General features: G+C 42.2%; 1 long non-coding RNA gene across 1 annotated transcript in view; it reads left to right on the forward strand.

The window, feature by feature from the left end:
* The window catches only part of LOC148109760 (uncharacterized), a 37357-nt gene extending 30446 nt beyond the window's left edge, over positions 1-6911 (forward strand). Inside the window, exon 3 of the long non-coding RNA XR_015724661.1 lies at positions 5986-6911. This is a non-coding gene — a long non-coding RNA (uncharacterized LOC148109760). The remainder of the gene's footprint in view (positions 1-5985) is intronic.
* The last annotated feature ends 258 nt before the right edge of the window (positions 6912-7169 follow it).

Below are 7169 nucleotides of genomic sequence, written 5' to 3' on the forward strand. Positions count from 1 at the left end.
GAGATAATAATAAATTGGTAACTGGCCTGATTATCTCTGTTTTTCGAATGAGAGAAGTAGAGTTCAGAGAGGTTGGTCAGTATGCCTCATGTCACCTGCTAACAAGAAGCAGGGTCCCAGGTCCTCAGACCTCAGAGTTGAATGTTCCTTTCTGTTCCTTTAAGCGTGGTAGTTCAGATAGACTGGATCAAACACCAGACCTGGGTCTGAATTCTAACACTTTCTCACTGTGAGATCTCGGGCAACTCACTTACATATTCGGAGCCTCTATTTTCTCAGCTGTGAAGCCAGTATATTAGTCCCCAGTTCACAGGGTTAGAATAGGAATTGAATGAGTTAACGGTCTATGAAAGCACTATGTAAACTCCAGCAGATTTTATTAAGGTGGGTAGGGTAGCGTTATAAAGGATTGTACAGACTCTCCATTTACTGCTTACCCACTGACTATTTTATTTAATTCCTTAGCACTTCATATTTTATGAAGAATGGCCTCTGTTAAGGGTAGTTGCTGCCCCCCCCCAGCAGCAAATGGGGGTAAATTCTAAAATCAGCAGGCAACACAGAGCAAGTGGGCATAGTCTGGTGTGGGAGAAACTGATAGAGTTCTTTGTACTGGTAATCTCTGAATCTCAATTATTTTTGCCAAATATTTCTTTCAAGTCGTTTTGGGAAATGGCTCACTGCCTTTTCCTATTTTATTAAACCTAAGAACCTCATTAAGTCAAACTATCAGTGATGCATTGTCAGCAGGCAGAAAATGGGGAAAATCCTCTTTCAGTGTTTGATCATGAAAACCTTTCTAACAAACCCAAGACAAACACATTCCCCTCCTACTGCCTATTCATACAAGATTAACTATTGTGCCTGCTCACAATATTCAATCATCATTTCTTACCCATTTAAGAGCTTGCATGAATTAGGAGATGGAGACCAGCAGGCTGTGGTGCATCTTTCTACATTCTCAGCACTAGACATATGGCTTAATTAAATGCAATTAGGACATTGACACGGTTTTTATTAAGAAGCTAGGGCTCTCTTCCTCCAAAATAAAGAAAAAGACAGTAGGAGAAATTATAATTTATTTTGCACTCTCTAATACGACTGCCATTTTTTAATTGTTCCACATTTCATAGATCATTATTCCCAGTCGTGCCTAACAAACACCTATACTTTTCTTGCTACACTGAGGGTCTGCACTAACAAGCCGCTGAACGTGTTTAAAGGGAAAAGCATAATTTCAGATGCTAGTGCCATTTATGAAAATGTCCTTTCCATCATTAAAGCGTCACATCGTTAAAGTGGGGTACTCCCTTAGTACCTGAGTGCCTAATTTGGTATCTGGTGCAGAGGCACACAATACATGTTTGTTGACTGCAGGCCTTTACACTCATAACATGGCTTGCTTCATCAATGAAAGAGTCTTATGAAAAGGACACATAAGGAGGTCCTAAACTTTCCAGATGGCATTTAAAATCAACTGGTTTCGTGCTTTAAAGCTAAACCAAGGTGTTTTTTCAGAAACCGTCTTCCTCCCTCACTGTAAAAGTGACAAAAGGGTCATCGTAGATTTTTTGGAAAATAAAAGAAAAAAAATAAGATAAAAATCACCCAGAGTCTCACAATCCAGATATAATCACTTTTAACATTTTGGTGTATTTTCTTTCTAGCCTGCCTCTCTCTCTTTCTCTCTCTCTCCCCCTCTCCCTCCCTCCATCTCTGTCTCTCTGATTGGAATCATACAATACACAGTTTTGTATTCATTTTTTCCGCATAATATATTTTGAAGAGTTTTACTTGCCAGTATACGGTCTTTGAAAATAAAATTTCTAACGAATGCATTAAACATGGAATGGCATTCCATCACACGTCTGTCTGTCTGTCTGTATGTGCGGTCCCTCAGGGTGTGTATGCACAGACACAGACACACAGGTGCATGCCTGCAGACACACACACACATGCCCACAGCTGAATTTATTACTGTAGTAAAGTACACACACACAAAACACAGCACAACACACAGTTGAATTTGTTGCCTGCTGTAGACTAAGGGGCAGATGTGCTGGCCAGCCACAATCTCGAGGATCATAACAGAGTGATGATTTCGTATTGGATTTGGGGGAAATGAGGAGTTCAGGGATCGGCAAGTCTTCAGGAACATAAATAGGTTGACATCAACTCCAGAAACCTGGCTATTCTAGTGAGACTACTGTTGATTGGTTGGCATTGAGAAGCATATTTATTGGCCTAGCTTCGTTCCTGATTGGCTGACTTGGGGTCATAAGAGACTGTCACTTACTGGCTGGTTCGCCAGAGCACATTCGCTGAAACAGTTCCACGGAATCACAGAAGGAATTTCAAACTGGTTATAGCAGTCCTTGTTACCAGGAGTACAGAGCAATAAGCACTTATCTAGGAATAGGAGAAATATTTGTATTCTCAATACCATAATTTGTTTAATAATTTTCTTATTGTGGAATAATTGTGATAATTGTATTATTTACAATTTTCCTTCCCTTATAAATAATGCTGCAAATATCATTGTAACCAGTCTTTGAGAACACCTCTGGTTATTTTCGTAGGAAACCGTCCTAGAAGTGGATTGTTTCAACAGAAGATTTTAAGAAAATTTTTTATAATAGTAATAGGGGTTCCTTACAGAACATTTAGAAAATATAGATGTATAAAAAGAAGAAAATTAAAATCATCTATAAGCCACCCCCGTCCCCACCATATAATCGTTGTTGAATGTTTAGTGCTTATCCTTCTAGCCCATTTTCTGTGCTTCCATAAAAGTATACAAATAAACACAAGTAAAAATCCTGGTAGTCTTTTTCAGTTTCTTTCTTCACCTAATTAATCGTCCTGGGTACCGTACCTTCCTTGACATCCATCCTATAGTCTCGTTTAATGGCTGAAAAATACCGTGTGTATCTGTATCTGTGTGGAACACAGTTTCTTTAACTTTTTCCTATTGTCGCATACTCAGTTTCCCTTTGCCCCTTCTTGGTGTTCATGCCTGCCTGCCTATCTTCTTGCTTTCCCTTTTAATTTATTAGAATTAATATTATTATACATATTTTAATGCTGTTAAGAGCAATGACTTATGGCACATAGGTGTGCCTGAATATTTGCGTATATCTCTGTTTAATGTTCTAGGATCAATTCGCGGAAGCTGAATTTCCGAATCAAGTGTTACAGCAGAGTTTTAAGACTTCGGATAAACACGTCACCCTCACTGGGGGGTGGGGTATGCACAGGTGGCAGCTCGGTTACTAAAGATTTCAACTGCAGTGACCTGGAAAAACGTCCTGGTAGAAGGAACGAATTTTGAGAGTGACTGATGAGGGGACAGAATGTTAAACTAGAAAAGCAAGAATTCACTGATTTGGCAACATTTTCCCAGCATGTGGGATTTAACACCTCTGCCGGGGAAACACAGTGTTTTCTTTTTCTCTCACACTACTGTGATGCTCACAGCACTTCTGACACTAGATATGTAGGTTTTCCATACAAAGCAATTCTGTGACCCCAGCCGGGTGTCCTACAGTTCAATTCCGTTCTGACGCTATCTACCTGGAGTTCAGATCCCACAAGACTGCCCCCCTTCAGACACCAATCAGCAAGCCTCAGGTTGTTACATGTACTTCTGACTGATTGGCTATATATTGGGGTTCCCATAACATTTCTTTGTGTCAGTAATATGCTGGAATGGCTCACAGAACTCAGGGAAACACATTTACTAGTTTATTATATAATAAAAGGTATGATGAAGCAAACAGATGAACAGGCAGATAAAGAGATACATTGGGTGAGGTTTGGAAGGATCCTGAGCACAGGAGCTTATGTCCCTGGTGCAATGGGATGCATCACCCTTCCAGCACATAGACGTGTTCACCAACTGGAAAGCTCTCGGAACCCAGTGCTTTGGGGATTTTTTGGAGGCTTCATCATGTAGGCATGATCGATCATTAGTTCAGTCTCCAGCCTCTCTTCCCTTCCTGGAGGACTGGGGGTGAGACTCCAAGTTCCAGGCTAATCATGGCTTGACCTTTCTGGTGACTTGCCCCTATCTGGAAGCTCTTCAAGAGCCCACCAAGAGTTGCCTCGTTAGAACAAAAGACGCCCCAATCACCCAGGAAATTCCAAGAGATTTAGGCACTCTATGGCAGGAACTGAAGGCGAAGACCAAATATTAGAACAGAAGATACTCCTAGTGCTGTTGTCACTTAGGAGATTTACAGGGGCTTGAGGAGCTCTGCCAGGAACTAACAGCAGAGACCACTATATATTTTTCTATTATTTCACAATACCTAGCAAGAACCTCAGGGGCTGGGGCGAACTCAAGGCTGGGTGGTTCTTGGAAGCCCGGCAAAAGCAACGACCAACACTCAGAAAGTGGAAATGCCAGAGTTGCCGTGGCCAATGCTTAAGGAAGGAATGCTAAGAGAGAGAGGCTAAGAGGAGTAGGCATGATGGGATGACTGTTAGGTATAAGGCTAGAAGACCCATCAGAGGATTGGGATCCTCAGAGGGCCCAGAGGACATGTCATTTACCAAAACCGTTAGGAATGTGCTGGTGAGGGGACACCAGCATTGCTAACAAGTCCAGTGGCAGTGGTTCTCAGATGGTAGAAAAGATGGTCTCAAAGTTGGGCTTGTTAATATTCATAGGGGTGATGGGGCCCCAAAGGTATTTAGGCTAGGTGATAACACTTATCCACCAGAGCCTCAGCCATAATTACTGTCATGACTAGCACTGTAGAAAGGACAGCCAAGGCGGCTGGACTGTGAGGAATCATGGAAATAACTAATAAGGCATGGCATCCATAGGTAGATGAAATAAACAGGACACCAACAAGGGTGGTGCTTAACATCTGTAACCAAAAAAGAGGTGAGAAGAGAGGGTTCTGATGATGTCTCCTCATCAGAACTCAGTGTTAGTTTTAAACGGTGTTTACCGATAACTCAGGTATGTTACACTAGGGATTATGCAAATAAAGGCAGAGAGCAGGGTTTCTTCTGTAACATTTGAGCATTAACTTCCTCTCTTCCTCAGAACTTTCCTTTGCTGATTCTTCCTGTCCAAGGCATTTGTCCTAAATGCACTTTGTTGGTCTCATCCATTAGGCATGCCCACAGCTACCCATCAGCAGTGGTGTGTGTGGCCTCATAAATTTCAGAATCTGACAGAGCGATCCAAAGCCTTTTGCTGGATTACCCCCATGCTCTCCTTGAAACCAGACTCAGCACTTCATCTCGCTCAGCTACCCCAAACCCAAATCTAGAACTCTTGGTAAGTCATATAGATTTTGCTGAATGCTCCATAAGGAAATGCAAGGAAAGGTTAATGACGAACCCTACAGCAAAACTTCATCAGAATCCTCACCTTTGTGATTTGAAACCTGCTTTAGGCTTAATTTTTACTGCTTTTCATCTTGAGCAGTATCTAGCAGCCACTTGTCGTTCTTAGGAGTGTCTACACGTTAGCTTTCTTCTCTTTCCACTTGCTATTCTTTCTCTGTAGTGTATTCTGCCTGTATCTTCTTTCCCAATCTGGATTATTCCTGCTCGTTCTTTAGAAATCATCTTAGATTTTGCTTCTTCTGAGGAGCCTCCCCTTTCCCTCCGAGTCTAGGTCAGGTACCGTTCTGTATGCTCCTCCCACGATATCCTCTGCTCACGTCTAGTATCAGTCGGGCTCCCTACAGGAAACAAATGTACACTTAAGAGCTAAGGAATTCAACAAGGGATGGTAAAGCTACTCCTAAGCTCCTACCCTGAAGCCTGAAGGAGGAAAAATAAAGCCTGAAGGAACAAAGGGAGGGAATGGTGTTACAGGTGCCCCTGCAAGAGCTGGGCCATGGAAGAGTGGTCACCCAACAGAAGTTACAGCCACAGGGGATGATGACACGGCCAGAACTGAGGTTGGGCAGTGCTGGGAGGCTGGGGAATAAATATACCATCTTCTCTCTCCTCCTCCCACAGGCTGTACTTAACCAGAAGTCAGAGGGCAACGAAGCCTGGATCAGCTTCCTGGGACATCGGGTTTGGCAGAGAGGTGCAGAGAATAGATGGAAAATGGACAACAGCCAACATTCCTACTGGAGTCCTGTATCACATGGTATTGTGTTTGCTGATTTCCTTATTTTAGCTCCTTAAAGACAGGTGTTGCAATTCCCAGGGCCTAGCACTATGCCTCATATATATATAAACATTAAATAAACAAGTATTTAGCTCATTTAGTACACTTAGTAGGTCATGGACTACACATGATTAATTCTCATATGAATCCCCGTTGCCTAAAGTATGGACGGAGGAAAGGAACTACCATTTCTGAGATAATTCATTAATGAGTGGCAGTGTAGGGCATGGCTGGGAGCCTAGACTTTGGAGCAACAGTGCCTGGGTTCAGGTCTGGCTTCACCACTTTGTAACTGGGTGACCTTGGGCAAGTTTTCTGTCTTTTGGTGCCTCAGTTTCCCATTACAGAAATGGAAGTAATATTAGACCTACTTCGTGGGTTTTTGTAAGGATTAAGTGATTTAATACGTGTGAAATGCTTGGAACAATAGCAGGCATGTAGTAAGGATCATGGAAAAGTAAGGTGCTTATTATTGATGAAATTATAATGCAAACATGTAAAATATTGTAATTATTGGTACTGTATTTATGGCTACAATTGTGGTCTATCTTGAAAAGGAGCTGCTTTGGGGCGCCTGGGTAGCTCAGTCGTTAAGCATCTGCCTTCAGCTCAGGGCGTGATCCCAGCGTTCTGGGATCGAGCCCCACATCAGGTTCCTCCGTTGGAAGCCTGCTTCTTCCTCTCCCACTCCCCCTGCTTGTGTTCCCTCTCTCTCTGGCTGTCTCTATCTCTGTCAAATAAATAAATAAAATCTTAAAAAAAAAAAAGAAAGAAAAGGAGCTGCTTTCCTAGTATTGAGGTGCTCGTAGATCTTTCGGCCGTATTCACCCAGTATAATCACAGTGACCATGTGCATATATATAAAAGTATCTATTAAGCTGGTGAACATACCTCAAAAGGACAGTTTTGTGAAAAATGTACAGAAAATGACTCCATGGTTTCCATCTGTGATGCAAAGCCAGCTATAGGAAATGTATGGAATCATGGCCTTTGGGCCAGGCAGTCTTATGAGTCTTCAAATCCCATC

Source organism: Ursus americanus, chromosome 6 (genome assembly GCF_024610735.1).
Source record: "Ursus americanus isolate L20-20 chromosome 6, mUrsAme1.1.p, whole genome shotgun sequence".
Lineage (NCBI taxonomy): Eukaryota > Metazoa > Chordata > Mammalia > Carnivora > Ursidae > Ursus > Ursus americanus.